The sequence below is a fragment of the Stegostoma tigrinum genome, chromosome 1, assembly GCF_030684315.1.
Source record: "Stegostoma tigrinum isolate sSteTig4 chromosome 1, sSteTig4.hap1, whole genome shotgun sequence".
NCBI lineage: Eukaryota > Metazoa > Chordata > Chondrichthyes > Orectolobiformes > Stegostomatidae > Stegostoma > Stegostoma tigrinum.
In genome coordinates this window covers 186,558,539-186,572,837 of record NC_081354.1, presented here as the reverse complement: position 1 = coordinate 186,572,837, position 14,299 = coordinate 186,558,539, and positions in this window count along the sequence as shown.

The following is a 14,299-nucleotide window of genomic DNA, read 5'->3' as shown; positions in this document are numbered from 1 at the left end:
GGAGGGAGAGAAGCAAAGTTGAGTTTTCGGCGCAAACTTTCTCATTATTTTGGACTATTTTAAAAGTGCAGTTTTGAATGTTCTTCCGGTCGGATTCTTTTAAAGAAGAAATTTACATGAATATATAGATATCAGCAATTGTCAATGCTGAGTATTCAGGAAGTGTTTGAAAAGTTGGTAACAGTCTGCCGAGGGTTGATAGGGGGACATTTCCTCTCCTTTGGGCAGAATATGAGCAACTATAGCAATACTGTGTCGTTTGAGGGTGTTGTGGTGAACGAAGAAATGGGGAAGTAACAGCAGAAGTGAGCATTGGGAGTGACAAGGCCCACAGTTACTCTGAAGTGGCAGGCCGTTGGGCAATCGTTCAGTTAAAAGTTGCTGGAGGACGGGGTGAAAGCGGCAAGAGAACTGCACCACCACCCCCCCCCCACCCCGCCCCACCTCACCCCACTCCAATTGCCCACCCCGACCCGCAGGAAAATTGAATGTGTGCTGCGAGAGGGAGTGGAGTTAGAACGGTTTCTGTTCATGCCCAAAGCACGGATGACAGGTTCACCCCCACAGATTGTGGCCCCAAGGAATGGGACCCCTCGAGCTTGTTACCCAGAACAAAAGGCGGCCATTTGGCCCCTCAATCCTGTCACAAATAGAGACCATTCGGCCCCTAAAGCCTGGTGCACCTCAACAGGAGGAGAATTTTGTATGTTGTAGGATGATAACAGCTACCAGCTTGTGGTTGGGGTTGCTTGTTTTCACAAAGTGAGTCCCAATGAGGGGGGGCTTTAGTCTTAACCACAAAATAGTTTCTTCCATTTTTGTAATGAGGCATAATTAGCAGGGCAAACATTGTCTCTGAAACCAACATTAAGCCTTTCCGAATCTTGACCTTACACAACACCTTCCTCCCAAGCCCTTTTGCCCTGAGTTAACATATTTACAGTTATGTATGTAGTTACATTTGCCAATAACCCATCTCCACTCAAATCTCTAACTGCACAAATTCAGGCAGTCTGGAGATTCTCAATTCTTCCTGAATGCTCTCTCTTCAGACCTGATCTTTAGCTTGAGCAGTAGGGAGGTGATGGCCCAGTGCTGTTATTGCTGGGCTGTTAATCTAGAGACCTAGATAATGTTCTGGTGGTGAGGGTTCGAATCCCGCCGTGGCAGATAGTAGATTCAATAGAAGTCAGGAATGAAAGAGTCTAATAATGACTGTGAATCCATCGTCATTTGCCACAAGGAGATTGACTCTTAACATCCCTCTGGGCAATTAGGGATGGGTAATAAATGTTGGCCTAGCCAGTGACGTCCTCACCCCATGAATGGATAAAAATAAACCACTATCCTCGATAACAAGGTATAGAGCTGGATGAACACAGCAGGCCAAGCAGCATCAGAGAGGCAGGAAAGCTGACGTTTCGGGCCTAGACCCTTCATCAGAAATGGCTTCGCAATTAGGTTGAAATTGATTCAGGAATAGTAGGAACTGCAGATGCTGGAGAATCTGAGATTACAAGGTGTAGAGCTGGATGAACACAGCAGGCCAAGCAGCATCATAGGAGCAGGAAGGCTGACGTTTTGGGCCTAGACTCTTTATCCTTGCTGCTGTTCTTGACCTTGCTTGGTCTGTAAAGTGCCTCTCCACTGGGGAACCACTTATCTTTGGGATGCTTTTTGCTGAGGCTATCACTCTTACTGAACCAGGTAGTTGGTTCATTCTCACTTTTGAAGGAATCTTGCCTCCTGAACTTCTCTCACAGAGAAACTCTTCCCTGATGAATCAATAACAACATCCTCCCTTAGATAAGGGGACCAATACAGTGCACAGTGTGCTGGAGGCAACCATACCAATGTCTCATATCACCTTCCTACTTTTGGATTCAATTCACTTTGCCAATTGGCAAGGAAATCTGCTGCCCTTACCTGGTCTCCATCTGACCTCAGACCCACAACAATGTGGTTGATTCTTAGCAATTTAAGACAACCAATAAATGCTGGCCCAGTCCACAGAGATGCCCACATCCCATAAATAACTAAGAAAAAACAAAGCAAAATCACTTGTATTTGCTTTCCTAAGATTATTTGTTGTACCTGCAAGCTGACCCTGTACTTCAACTTCTGTAATTGCCTTCCTGTGGAACACACAATGCTCAAATCCTCTGATAACAAGGTGTGGAGCTGGATGAACACAGCAGGCCAGGCAGCATCAGAGGAGCAGGAAGGCTTGATGTTTCGGGTTGAAACCCTTCTTCAAAAATAGGGGAGGGGAAGGGGATTCTGAAATACATAGGGAGACGGGGGAGGTGGAGAGAAGATGGATAATCCTCTGTTAGAATTGTTGCTGACTGTAAAACTGATGCAGATAATTCTTCTTTGGAAGACAAAGAATTGAAATATTTCTTTTGAACACTTTCACTGTGTGAAAGTGCTGGTTGCTCTGTTATAACAAGCATATTATTAAACTGGAGAGGGTTCAGAAAAGATTTATCAGGATATTGCCGGGAATGGAGGGCTTGTGTTATAAAAGTAAGCTGGATTTTTCACTGGAAGTGTAGGAGGTTGATGGCTAACCTTATTGAGATTTATAATATCACGAGGGGCTTAGAAAAGGTGAATAGCAATGGTCTTTTCCCTAGGGTGGGGCTGTTCAAAACTAGGGGGCATATTTTTAAGGTGAGAGGAGAAAGATTTAGAAAGGATGTGAGGGGCAACTTTTTTATACAGAGAGTGGATTGTGTGTGGAGTGAGCTGACGATGAAAGTGTCGGATGCAGGTGCAGTTACAAACCTTAAAAGCCAATTGGATAAGTGCACGAATATGAAAAGTTTGGAGGGATGTGGACAAATGCAGGCAAGTGGGACTGATTTAGTTTGGGATTATGGTCGGTGTGGACTAAATGGTTTGTTTCCATGGTGTTTGAGCCTCTGATTCAATAACTTTATGACTCTAGCTGATTAAATTTGAATCTTCTCTTAGGAGCAAATTACTGTGGACGCCAGAATCTGTACTGAAAACAAAAAAATGCTGGAAATCACTGTGGGCCAGGCAGGATCCATGGAGAGAGAGCAAGCTAATGTTTCAAATCTAGATGACACTTCATCAGAGCTGATGAAGAGTCATCTAAACTTGAGACGTTCGCTTGGATTTTCTACTACATTTATGTATCAGGTTGTATTGTTGCCTGAACAATTTCAGTTAAAGAATTATCAATGAGCTCAAATGTGTTATACTACTCATTCATTTTGACTGCTGGTGGTTTAACCTGAGGGTCATTATGCCTTAGGTAAGGGGAGAGTCTGAGAAGGAGACTTGGTATAGGAATTGGACCCACACTGTTGTTATCATGCTGTGTTTCAAACCAGCAATCCAACCAACTGAGAAACAGATTCTGCTAAACCTGCTTCAGAGATAGTAGGAACTGAAGAAGGGTCCAGGCCCGAAACGTCAGCCTTCCTGCTCCTCTGATGCTGCTTGGCCTGCTGTGTTCATCCAGCTCCACACCTTGTTATCTCTGTTAAACCTGAGTCAGTTGGAACCAATTTCTTGTCGAAATGCACTGGGCATCTTTTCTGATGTCGGTGGCTCCCGTACATTGACATCTTTGTTCGAGTGACTCGTGAGTGGTAGGATTTTGGTGCTTTGCAACTGTGTTCTACATTTTTGCATCTTTTGAAAATGACCTATGGTTTTATAGATAGAGATTTATTTTAATAGCTTGAGATTGAGAGACCTCCTTATTCCAGAGTGTTCGTGTCTGTTTTCTGACCTACTGTCCGTATTGGCATGTCACATGTGTCTTTATGGTTATTATATTTTAAAATATGAAATTCTAAATGAATATGAAAAATTAATTCTAAGGTTTCCTTCGCTCAGGATAAGTCTGTGATTCCTCTTGATTTCTACTTCCAGTGCATCCTGAATGCCTTTCTCCAAAGTCAATTTTCTTTGGACAATGATCATTCTGTCAAAGACTCATCAATAACTCCAGCAATTCTGTCTATGAATTCTTACTTCAAAGCTTTATTATCATAGTGTTCCAGTAATCTTTGGAGCTCTAAAATTAAATTAACTTCAGGTTCCTTTGGATGCTGAGCTCTTTAGTTAAATCTTGTTCTTTCAAGGATTTGTTCTCTATTAAAGGAATTGTCAAACCTCGTAGAACTCCACAAGAAATGTTTGTGCCATAGTATCATTAAATGTCAGTGTCATAATATCATTAACTGTAGTCCTATTTAAATGAAGCAGTGTAATTTCTCATTCAGCTTGAAACCGAGTGTGTAGCCTAGAAGCAATTCTACGTAGAACAAAGAATAAGAAATAATACAGCACAGGAACAAGCCCTTCGGCCCTCCAAACCTGCACCGACACATATTGCCCTTACACACTAAAACTGTCTTCACTTACAGGAACCACATCTCTCCATTTCCTTCCTTTTCATGTATTTGTCCAGGTGCATCTTGAACGCTGTTTTTATGTTTGCTTCCATTACCTCCTCTGGCAATGTGTTCCAGGCACTCACCACACTTTGTGTGAAAAACTTGCCTCACACATCTCTTTTAAACTTGCCCCCACTGCATCTTGAACCTGTGTCCTGAAATAATTGACTCTCCACCCTGGAAAAAAGCCTCATACTTTCCACTCTATCCATGCCATTCATAATCGTATGAATTTCTATCAGGTCACCTCTCAACCTCCTGTGTTCCAGTGAAAACAAACCCAGTCTATCCAAAGAAATACCCCATTTCTGAAGAAGGGCCCTGACTCGAAACATCACTTTTCTGCTCCTCTGATGCTGCCTGACCTGCTGTGTTCCTCTAGCTCCACGCTGTGTTGTCCCAGCCCATCCAACCTTTCTTCATAGCTAAAACCCCCCATACCAGGCAGCATTCTGGTAAACCTTTCCTGTACCCTCTCCAAAACATGCACATCTTTCTGGTAGTGTGGTAACTATACTGTATGCAATATTTTAAGTGTGGCTGAACTAAAGCTGCAGCATAACTTGCCTATCCTTATACTCAATGTCCCTTCCAATGAAGGCAAGCATGCCATAATGCCTTTGTCACTACCTTATCCACCCTCGCTGCCACCTTCAGTGGTCTGTGACCTGCATACCCAGATCCCTCTGCGTATCAGTAGTCCTAAGCCATCTAAAGAATTCTGCATAACGTAAGAATTATTCTCTTCAAGATGCCTGGTACTTGGCACATCTTGATATTAAATCTGCTAAGCAGTATTATTTCTCCAGCCATTTCTTCCTAATGTGAAACTTTATTCTTCTAACTTCAAAGCATTTTAATTCTGCAATATCTCTTTGCTACTTTATTCTTCACACTTTCAAGATTTTTATCCTGAAGTATATCCATGCTGCTTTATTGTCTCTTTAATAAAGCTGTTTTAATTTCCTTTAAATGTTGAATTATGTCTGTATCTCTCTACTGTTAACTGGGGTTTTTCCTGTGGTTTCCAAATAAAATGGAAATTTTCTGCTTTCTTACAGACAAAATGGATAATTTCTCACTTTTCATGGCCCAATAAACAAAGCCCATCATTTTTTCTCCACATTCCTTATCCAGGTGACTACAACTTTACTTTTTCCCACGTGGCCCATAGTTTAAATTGTGTATTCCCTGATCTTATTGCAGACTCAGTAGTCTTGTTACAGTCTTCTTCTGTGGAAGTCTGTCTGCTTAGGCTTTTAAATTGTCCATTCACTGTCTTCACTCTGTGTTCATGACTGTACCTACATTTAAGTGCTTCTATGGTGGTTGATTAACTCCTGCACCATTGACTTGTGGCGTCAGCCCATTACGGTGGCCAAGCTCATTGCGAGCTGTAAGGATTCCTAACCTTCTCAGCCTGTTATTTGCTACTGTTAAGTAAAAGTTTTCCTCTTGTTCAACAAGGGTTTTTGACTTTGTTGATACAATGCCTGCTCAATTCATAGGTGAAATTTTAATTAGGACTGTTCCTACACATACTTGCTTCTAGACAGAAACTGTAGCTGCCAGGTGTGGTTGGCTTCTGGTCCTCACTTGCTTCTGTGCTTCTCTTGCCAGGTCTGAAGTAAAGGTTTGAACCTGTGTATCTCCCTTGTCAATCCCCCAAGCTACAATGCAAAGTCTTTCACCGTTTGGTTACTTCACTGTTGAATAGCGGCAAATGCTGACTAACTGTTTGAGTAGTTCTCAAAGCTCACTCTTAGAGGTGGCACGGTGGCTCAGTGTTTAGCACTGCTGCCTCACAGCACCAGAGACCTGGGTTCAATTCCCTCCTTAGGCGACTGTCTGTGTGAATTATGCAAATTCTTCCCGTGTCTGCGTGGGTTTCCTCCTACTGTCCACAGATGTTCGTGTTTGGGTGGATTGGCCGTGCTAAATTACCCATAGTGCCCAGGGATGTGTAGGTTAGGTGGATTAGACATGGAAAATGCAGGGTTACAGGAATAGGGTAGGGCGTGGGTCTGGGTGGGATGTTCTTTGGAAGGTTGGTCTGGACATGTTGGGCTGAATGGCCTGCTCCCCCACTGTAGGGATTCTATTCTATGAAATCTTTAAAGCTGGAAACATCTCACTCTGGCCCTGGGTTCTTGACAATTCACACTACCTTATGGTGTCAAGCCACAATTCCCATTGTTGCTGGTACATTGTATATAATACGGTGCCAACTACTACCAGCTGGTGTTTGGGGTTATTTGTCGCTACCAAATGAATCTGAAACAGAAGAGGCTCTTATCTTAAACAAGAGATAGCTCTTGCATGTCAGTAAGCATTGCATTCAATGAAGTGAAATAAGGTCACAATGTGCAAATGTGTTATGCTGTATCCACATGTCGATCAATAGGACATCAATAGGTGAGGTGGAGCTTACAGAAACATCACCTTTTACAAAATGGGCCATGAAACCCATTGAACCTGTAACATAGGAACAGGAGGAGGCCATCCAGCCCCTCGAAAGAAAAAAAAATGAGGCCAGTTGTCTCTTGAGACTGTTACACAGAGACAGCAGGAGGCCATTCAGCCCCTGTAAACCTCTTGGTCATTTGCTGAGACCACGACTGACCTTTACCTCCAGACCATCGACAGGTTCCTCGCTCGACCAGATTGGCAGTAGATGTAGACATTTGGCCTGTCTGTTCCCTACTGGAGTTTACAGCCCACTCCACTCTATCCAACCTGCCCATTTCATCAGAAATAGCCCAAATTTTTGTCATGTCCGAGTCTCTGTTAGTTCATGCTGCTGGACAGTGCTGTAAAATCTCACACACTGAGGGAGTCAGCTGAACATCAAGGAAATAACTCTTGATCTGAATCTTGAAAGCTGCAGTTGACTCCCAGCATTCACAGCCTCTTGGGAGAGAGAAATCCAGGTTTCCATCAGTCCTTCTGTGTAGGAACTCTCCTGATTTCATTCCAGAAAAGTCTGGCTTAAATTTCAGGGTTCTATCCCCTAGATCTGAGCTTGGCCCAATGGGGGAAATGGTTCTTCTCTGATTCTGTCCCTGTCTGTGTCTGTCCCTGTCTGACTCTCTCCCTCTCCGTGTCTGTCTCTCTCTCTGTCTGTTCCTCTCTCTGTCTGTCCCTCTCTGTGCCTGTCCCTCTCTGATTCTATCCCTGTCTGTGTCTGTCCCTCTCTGACTCTCTCCCTCTCTCTGTCTGTTCCTCTCTGTGTCTGTCCCTCTCTGTGTCTGTCTCTTTCTCTGTCTGTCCCTCTCTGTGTCTGTCCCTCTCTGACTCTCTCCCTCTCCGTGTCTGTCTCTCTCTCTCTGTCTGTCCCTCTCTGATTCTGTCCCTCTCTCTGTCTGTCCCTCTCTGTGTCTGTCCCTCTCTGTGTCTGTCCCTCTCCGTGTCTGTCTCTCTCTCTCTGTCTGTCCCTCTCTGATTCTGTCCCTCTCTGCGTCTGTCCCTCTCTGTGTCTGTCCCTCTCTGCGTCTGTCCCTCTCCGTGTCTGTCTCTCTCTCTCTGTCTGTCCCTCTCTGTGTCTGTCCCTCTCTGCGTCTGTCCCTCTCTGTGTCTGTCTCTCTCTCTCTGTCTGTCCCTCTCTGATTCTGTCCCTCTCTGCGTCTGTCCCTCTCTGTGTCTGTCCCTCTCTGCGTCTGTCCCTCTCTGTGTCTGTCTCTCTCTCTCTGTCTGTCCCTCTCTGATTCTGTCTCTCTCTGCGTCTGTCCCTCTCTGTGTCTGTCCTCTCTGACTCTCTCCCTCTCCGTGTCTGTCTGTCTCTCTCTGTCTGTCCCTCTCTGTGTCTGTCCCTCTCTGCGTCTGTCCCTCTCTGTGTCTGTCTCTCTCTCTCTGTCTGTCCCTCTCTGATTCTGTCCCTCTCTGCGTCTGTCCCTCTCTGTGTCTGTCTCTCTCTCTCTGCGTCTGTCCCTCTCTCTGTCTGTCCCTCTCTGACTCTCTCCCTCTCCGTGTCTGTCTGTCTCTCTCTGTCTGTCCCTCTCTGATTCTATCCCTTTTTGACTCTGTCCCTCTCTGACTCTCTCCCTCTCTCTGTCTGTCCCTCTCTGTGCCAGTCCTTTTCTGATCCTCTCTTTAACTCTCTTTCTCTTCCTGTCTCCCTTTGTGTGTGTCTTCCTTCTCTTTTTATCTCCTCTGTTTTTCTACCTGCTCCTCCCTTCCTCTCCCTATCTCCTGTACCCTGTTGCTTTCCGTCTCCCTCTGTTTCTCTCTCTGACTCTGTCTCCCTCTGTTCATCTGTCTTGCAGTCTATTTCTCTCTGGTCTCTCTCTTTATCTCTTTTTGTCTGTCTCTCTATCCACCTCTTTCTTTCTTTTTCTCTCCTTCCCTGTCTGTCTGTCCTCTGTCTCTGTCAATCTCTCTGTCTGTCTGTCTCTCTCTCACCTCCCTCTCTCTCTGTCCTTCTTTCTTACTTATCCCTCTGTCCATTTCTCTATGTCTCTTTCTGTCTGTCTCCTTGTTTGTCTGTTTCTCCTCACTCTTCCTCTGTCCCTTTCCCCTCTATCTGTCCATCTGTCCGTGTCTCTCGCTTTGTCAGTACATCACTTGTTCTTAGCTCTCTCCGTCTCTCTCTATCTCTCTCTCTCTGTGTCACCATCTCTCTCTGTCCCTTTCCCCCTCTCTCACTGTTTCCCTTCTGTGTCATGTATCCTAAATTACAATGATGATACATTAGAAGTAACTAATGGATCACGAAGCTCTTTGAGAAGTGCTGCAGCCTGCTATATAAATGGATCATTTCTTTAAAAAAAATTCACTCTGTCACATCCTTGAACCATATTAACCACGTTAACTTGGTCATGCCCCACCTGACCTATCATATACTGTCAGATCTTGTGCATAACCGGCAGGCATGAGTTCAAATCTCACTTGGCCATTTGAAAAAAGGAGTTCCAGGAAAAACTTATGAGCATTGAAAATAAATTAGCTTGAAGAGGTGTTGATGCTGTCTGATTGTTCTTTATATGGGAATGTTATTTTCCTCATGTTCCTAAGTCATTAGGGATTGCCTAGGCCTGAAACATCAGCCTTCCTGTTCTTCTGATGCTGCTTGGCCTGCTGTGTTCATCCAGCTCTATACCTTGTTATCTCAGACTTTCCAGCATCTGCAGTCCCTACTATCTCTGAGGGATTGGCAGTAAATGTCCCCATGCCAGTGATGCCCACAAGCTCAAATTTACACTTTTTTTCTTAGAATCCCTACAGTATAGAAGCAGGCCATTTGGCCCACAAGCCCACACTGACCATCCACAGAGTATCCTACTATACACATATCCTGTGGATCCCAGTAGCCCTGAATTTCCCATGGGTAACCCGGCTGGCTTACACATCCCTGGACATCATAGCCAACCCACCCAACCTGCACATCTTTGGAGTGTGGGAGGAAACTGGAGCACCTGAAGGAAACGCACGCAGACACAAGAAGAATGTTCAACTCCATGCAGACACTCACCTGAGGGTGGGATCGAACTCATGTCTCCAGTGCTGTGAGGCAGCAGTGCGAACCACTGAGCCACCCCATACGCCACAGTGTTAAAAAGATGCAGAGTTCTGGCTTCATGGAATTCATTTCTCTGGAACCAAAACCATTTGTAATACAGATAGAACTCATTCTGCCCACTTCTCTCAGCTCCCTGGCTCTTTGCATGAGCTGCATTGTGAACCTGTGTTTTGTTTTTGGCTAATTTGCAATAGAGTACTTGAGATAATGGGAACTGCAGATGCTGGAGAATCCAAAATAATAAAATGTGAGGCTGGATGAACACAGCAGGCCAAGCAGCATCTCAGGAGCACAAAAGCTGACGTTTTGGGCCTAGACCCTTCATCAGAGAGGGGGATGGGCTGAGGGTTCTGGAATAAATAGGGAGAGAGGGGGAGGCGGGCCGAAGATGGCGAGAAAAGAAGATAGGTGGAGAGAGTTTAGGTGGGGAGGTAGGGAGGGGATAGGTCAGTCCAGGGAAGACGGACAGGTCAAGGAGGTGGGATGAGGTTAGTAGGTAGATGGGGGTGCGGCTTGGGGTGGGAGGAAGGGATGGGTGAGAGGAAGAACAGGTTAGGGAGGCAGAGACAGGTTGGACTGGTTTTGGGATGCAGTGGGTGGGGGGGAAGAGCTGGGCTGGTTGTGTGGTGCAGTGGGGGGAGGGGACGAACTGGGCTGGTTTAGGGATGCGGTGGGGGAAGGGGAGATTTTGAAGCTGGTGAAGTCCACATTGATACCATGAGGCTGCAGGGTTCCCAAGCGGAATATGAGGTGCTGTTCCTGCAACCTTCAGGTGGCATCATTGTGGCACTGCAGGAGGCCCATGATGGACATGCCATCTAAAGAATGGGAGGGGGAGTGGAAATGGTTGGCGACTGGGAGGTGCAGTTGTTTGTTGCGAACTGAGCGGAGGTGTTCTGCAAAACGGTCCCCAAGCCTCCGCTTGGTTTCCCCAATGTAGAGGGAGCCACCCCAACCTTCAGTTCACCTGGGCCATCTCCAGCACATTCCTCACCTTCCTGGACCTCTCAGCCTCCATCTCAGGCAACCAGCTTGTAACTGATGTCCATTTCAAGCCCACCGACTCCCACAGCTACCTAGAATACACCTCCTCCCACCCACCATCCTGCAAAAATTCCATCCCCTATTTCCAATTCCTCCGCCTCCGCCGCATCTGCTCCCACGATAAGACATTCCACTCCCGCACATCCACGATGTCCAAGTTCTTCAAGGACCGCAACTTTACCCCACAGTGATCGAGAACGCCCTTGACCGCGTCTCTCGCATTTCCCGCAACACATCGCTCACACCCCGCCCCCGCCACAACCGCCCAAAGAGGATCCCCCTCGTTCTCACACACCACCCCACCAACCTCCGGATACAACGCATCATCCTCTGACACTTCCGCCATCTACAATCCGACCCCACCACCCAAGACATTTTTCCATCCCCACCCCTGTCTGCTTTCCGGAGAGACCGGTCTCTCCATGACTCCCTTGTTTGCTCCACACTGCCCTCCAACCCTACCACACCCGGCACCTTCCCCTGCAACCGCAGGAAATGCTACGCTTGCCCCCACATCTCCTCCCTTACCCCTATCCCAGGCCCCAAGATGACATTCCACATTAAGCAGAGGTTCACCTGCACATCTGCCAATGTGGTATACTGCATCCACTGTACCCGATGTGGCTCCCTCTACATTGGGGAAACCAAGCGGAGGCTTGGGGGCCGCTTTGCAGAACACCTCCGCTCAGTTCGCAACAAACAACTGCACCTCCCAATCGCCAACCATTTCCACTCCCCCTCCCATTCTTTAGATGACATGTCCATCATGGGCCTCCTGCAGTGCCACGATGATGCCACCTGAAGGTTGCAGGAACAGCAACTCGTATTCCGCCTGGGAACCCTGCAGCCTAATGGTATCAATGTGGACTTCACCAGCTTCAAAATCTCCCCTTCGCCCACCGCATCCCTAAACCAGCCCAGTTCGCCCCCTCCCCCCACTGCACCACACAACCAGCCCAGCTCTTCCCCCCCACCCACTGCATCCCAAAACCAGTCCAACCTTCTCTGCCTCCCTAACCTGTTCTTCCTCTCACCCATCCCTTCCTCCCACCCCAAGCCGCACCCCCATCTACCTACTAACCTCATCCCACCTCCTTGACCTGCCCGTCTTCCCTGGACTGACCTATCCCCTCCCTACCTCCCCACCTATACTCTCTCCACCTATCTTCTTTACTCTCCATCTTCGGTCCGCCTCCCCCTCTCTCCCTATTTATTCCAGTTCCCTCTCCCCATCCCCCTCTCTGATGAAGGGTCTAGGCCCGAAACGTCAGCTTTTGTGCTCCTGAGATGCTGCTTGGCCTGCTGTGTTCATCCAGCCTCACATTTTATTATCTTGCAATAGAGTACTTCCTTTGTTTGGGATGAGGATGTCAGTGAGCAGAAATCTCTTAACAGTGAATGTTGCTGAGCTACAAAATGATTTGTCACAGGCGATCGTTTGATTCAGAGGCCATTTCGATGTCTACAGGGAGAATTCATTATCTGCTTGACTTGGAAGAAGAAACACTGCATACCATTCCAAACTCCAATGAAATCTCCTTTTAGCCTCTACCACTGCAAAGCCCCAGTGTCTCTAGTCTCTCTTCATACCTGTCGATTTCCATCTGTGGACTGTTGACCTGTATATTCACTGTGGCTTTGTGTAAGCTAAACCCAACACTCTGACCCTGACTAACTAAAGAAATAGAATGAAGACAGAGGGCCCTGGAGAAGCTCAGCAGGTCTGACAGCACATATGGAGAGAGAAAAACAGACTTCACATTTCACGGAATCATCAGGATTATAGCAATTCAGGTGGAGGCCATTTGGCCCATCATGTTGGCACTGGCTCTATTATCTAGCCTGGTTCTAGTACCTGGTGCCTTATTCATATATCCCTGCACACCATTACTGTTCTAAGAACCCATTCAATGTCCTCCTAGATGCCTTAATTGAACCTGCTTCCACCAAATTTCCAGGCATTGCATTCAATACTCTGACTACCCACTGGGTGAAAAAGATTTTTCTTCCAATACCCTTGCATTGTATACACATCACTTTAAGTCTATACTCTCTTGTTCTTGTCCACTTTTGGAAGCAGGAGCAGCTTCTCCCCATCTCCTCTACCCAGCTTGCTCGGGATTTTGAAAACAAATTTTCTCTCCGAAGAGAACTTCTTCAACCTCTCCTCATCACTGAAGTTTCTCATGCTAGAACCATTCTTGTCCATCACATCTGCACTCTCACAAAGTGCGTTGACATCCTTCCTACCATTTGGTTCCCACAACTGGACACAATACTTCATCTGGGCTTTCACAAGTGTCTTGGTTTGAGCCCAGTGTCATTCTTCTTCAGGACTGATTAGGGGTGGAAAAGTGAGCAGTTTTATGATGTAACTAACGGGGAGGAGGAGCAAATGTTTTCCCACCAGAAAAATTTCAGCCAATGTACGGTTTTTTAATTGCAGTCCCTGTTGCAAATATGTACATCACAGATTCAGGTCAGCTCAGAGGGGAGTATGTCAATGTTTGTTGTTTAAAATTCACTCATAAGACGTGGGCATCACAGGCTGGTTCCATATTTATTGCCTGTCCCTAGTTGCCCCTTGAAGGTGGGGGTGAGCTGCCGTCGCGAACTGCTGCAGTCCATGAGCTGTAGACCGACCCACAATGCCCTTAAGGAGGGAATTCCAGGATTTTAACCCAGTGACAGTGAAGGAACGGTGATATATTTCCAAGGCAGGATGATGAGTGACTTGGAGGGGAACTTGCGGGTTGGGGTGTTCCCATGTATCTGCTGCCATTGTCCTTCTGGATGGAAGTGGTCATGGGTTTGGAAAGTGCTGTCTGAGGATCTTTGGTGAATTTCTGCAGTGCATCTTGTCGATAGTACACACTGCTGCTACTGAGTGTCGGTGGTGGAGGGAGTGGATGCTTGTGTATGTGGTGCCAATCAAGCGGCTGCTTTGTCCTGGATGGTGTCGAGCTTCTTGAGTGTTATTGGGGCTGCCCCCATCCAGACAAATGGGGAGTATCCCATCACACTCCTGACTTGTGCCTTTTACATGTTGGACAGGCTTTGGGGAGTCAGGAAGTAAGTTACTCGTCACAGTATTCCCAGCTTATGACCTTCTCTTGTAGCCTTTGTCATTCTGTGTGAGTCCAGTTGAGTTTCTGGTGATTGGTATCTCTCAGGATGTTCATAATGGCGGATTCAGTGATAATAACACCTTTGAATGTCAAGTGGCAGTGGTTAGATTGTCATTAGTGATGCTCATTGCCTGGTATTTGTGTGGTGTGAATGTCACTTGCCACTTGTCAGC